This window comes from Penaeus japonicus, unplaced genomic scaffold, assembly GCF_977035675.1.
Source record: "Penaeus japonicus unplaced genomic scaffold, GWHDUDI00000001_assembly GWHDUDI00000004, whole genome shotgun sequence".
In the NCBI taxonomy this organism is placed as follows: Eukaryota; Metazoa; Arthropoda; class Malacostraca; order Decapoda; family Penaeidae; genus Penaeus; species Penaeus japonicus.
Window position 1 is genome coordinate 26,037,952 of NW_028234406.1, and position 3,226 is coordinate 26,041,177.

The 3,226-nt window shown below is 28.8% G+C and overlaps 1 protein-coding gene across 1 annotated transcript in view; it reads right to left on the minus strand.

The window, feature by feature from the left end:
• Positions 1 to 50: 50 nt before the first annotated feature.
• Positions 51 to 3,226, minus strand: part of LOC122258109 (transmembrane protein 179) — an 11,489-nt gene continuing 8,313 nt past the window's right edge. Inside the window, exon 5 of the mRNA XM_043023838.2 lies at positions 51 to 3,226. This exon is cut by the window's right edge and continues 698 nt beyond it. The gene's annotated coding sequence lies outside the window, so the exon portion shown is untranslated.

Sequence of the window (3,226 nt, forward strand, 5' to 3'; positions counted from 1 at the left end):
AATTCTACTAATGTCCTCTATGAATGGTTGAAGGGAAATAAAATATTGTGCACACTCAATTTTTATTGCAGACATCAAAGAGAGAAAACTATTTTTTTTTTTGCTACTAAAACACAAGAAAGTGTTCAATATATCTGTTGCATTGCCATTAAAAAATAACCCCTGACCAAGATAAAACTATATAAAGCATTCCTATTACATACAAGCAATACACACATCCCTGACAAATTTATTCATATCTAAAGAAAATAAATTTGCAATTTAAAATCTACATTGTGAGTTTTTGTAATACAAAATTTATTTTCAAAGAAAGGCACTGTAATTTCATACTAGTTGTATTTGTGACACATGATAAGTTTTGTTCAGAATTTGATACTAGGATATTAAAGCAACTTCTGTTAAACTTCTGTGTAAACACATCAGTCTTTATAATGCAAAATTGTAAGCTGTTATCAGTGGCTATACACCAATTGCAAAATAACCATTGCTGAATATCAATTCTCAATAATATTGAAAATAAATCTTCCAACAGCAGCTATTGATAATACAATATTTCCTCTAATTAAATGTAAGTATTGTATGATACCGTATGAAACAGCATGAGCTTGAAAATAATACCGAACCTTATATATCCATTGGATAAGAATTATGATCTGATCATATTCATTAGTTAAGCTTAGGTTTTATGGTTAATCAATCCTGTAAAGCTTATTCTGTTAACCTGAGGTTATAGCTCCATGTGTACGTATCAGCTGTTGGCCTTCAAATCCTCATCCTCATGTGGGTGTTTTGCTCTCATTGCTGATACTACAAAAACTATTGACAAATATGATTTAACCAGAATTTGAGATGCATCTATTAGTATTTTCAACAATTTATACCTGCTATTCTTAAAATGAACTTAAATGTGAAGCTGTTTAAATAAATAAATTTTCTTTTTTATATGGATGGTACAATGCATAAAGGAAAATGAAAATTTTTGTTTATCACAAAAAGTATCTTCATTACCAAAATTTGAACATTTGAAGTTTCCACATTTTATATCTGATTAGATTTCTAGCATTCTATCTTGAATATTACACACTACTTTTCCAAACACAAATGTAAGCACATTTTGCAGAATTTTATTTTGCAGTATCCCAAGGAAGATACATTTAAATATCTACTTCCAATACATAAAAAATATAAAGCAGAAAGCATATAAAATAACCTCATTATACTTTGTAATTATACATCAATTGCAAACATTAAATGTACAAAACTAAACCTGTATAACTACATGGACTTTACATCCATATCATATAAACCCTTAAAATGACAATACTCTATTCATATCTCTGACATGGATTATATGCTATGAAAGAGAAAATCTTATTATATACAAAAAAATACTACCTGACCATTTTCTTTTTCATTCTTTCACTCTATTTACAATGAAGACAACCCTATATAATGGAAACTAAATATCTATTTTTGTGGTTTCATTTATACTCTTATCCACAAATAACAAAAAAATATAACAATATTAACAATGAAAAAGTATTTTTCTTTTACAAATCAAACTTTATTAACTGGTGTTCATATAACATTATTCTTTTTTAATAATCTTTGGCTTCAAAACTTTAGCATTTTAGTTAAAGGCAAAAGATGTCATAGCAACTTTCATTATTGTTTTCACCTCCAAGCTATCTTTCAGCCCCCACCCCTAACTACAATAAAAGAAAAACAGAGCTGCCAAAACTGCCATTTAATAATTTGATGTTAAAAAAATCATTACAGCATGTGAATAGATTATATGCATTTGAGATTGAGGCATATATCCTTTATCAGGCTCTATTTCTTCAAATTGAATAGAGGTTTCAAACTGCTTGACTGTAGGCCACATGTGAGCCTCAATGATTTCAGAGAAGGAAAAACTAAATAAAAATGCCATAACTTCTGTCAAATGATAAAAGTTATAAAATTAAATGTCTAAATATTAGCCATAGCTGAAAGCAGAAGCCAATGTCACTTCAAGGGGCGCAAGGAGTATCAAACTTATCTGAATATTTGAATATTATAAAATTACCATTTTACTGTAGGAGACACCTCTTCTTAAGTCAATTTGCTTTTACTCAAATAAGACAGGCTATGAAGAGGGAAAAGAAAAGTGAATGATAAAAAAAAAAAAAAAAAAATATCTGGAGCAGTGTTGTTCTCCTTTTATCTCTTGGAAAGAAGCTGAAAGCTACATTGATAGTACAAATTAATATAACATTTAGCTTTCAACCAATTACCCCTTTGGATACTATGACTTCATAATATATTGAGGACATACAATGAAAAAGGAAAAATGTGAGAACATTTAAGAACAATAGATCTACATGGCAAAAAGACGGAACATAAAAATATCAACATTGTACAATTTGGCACCATTTTCCCATGGACAAATATATATAAATCTTGAAAAAAGAGAGCCTATGGGCAAAACATGCATCATTTTCATTATCATTATCACCTGAATTCTTCAATATTAGAAAGTTTGGAAGAAATCTGAAGTACAAAAGATGTCCAAAAAAACAAAAACATCTCCAACCCCTTTCATAAAGACATCTAATATGCAGACTTCATTTAGGGGAGAATTTTTTTGAGGGGAAAAAAAGAAAAGAAAAAAAAAGGTAACAGGCACTATTTTGGAACTTTTTTGAGGGTTTTCTTTAAAAAGTTCACATAATGAAAAGTTATCCCTTTCAATATATAATAAACAAAGTAACTCAATTCCTCCGTAATAGAAAACTCAAATGGAGGGTAAGGATGGTTGGGTCAGCAATTTACCTTCTTCCTGCAGTAGAGTGCAATGCACATGCTATCAAAAAGATGTTTTCTATATTTTCATGATCTTGTTTCCTAAGTGATATTCTAATACTGCTTATAATAATCCATGAGCAATGCTACAATAACTGTACTTGGTCCAGTGAATGCTGGTGTATTTTGAATACCATAAATATCCCTATACAGTCCAGAACATAATTACAAGTTTCTTATTCTTGGCTATAAACTTGCTGATTATTTACAAAATTAATAAAGATTTGTTATAAATTTTACTTGTTATATCACAAAATCTCAAAAAAAAAAAAAAAAAAAAAAAAAATATTGGTCAGTACAATATAATATGGAATTCATCATATAATTCAGTTTCATACTGGAAAGATAGTAAACGAAACTCATGATATAGTAATTATGCAGT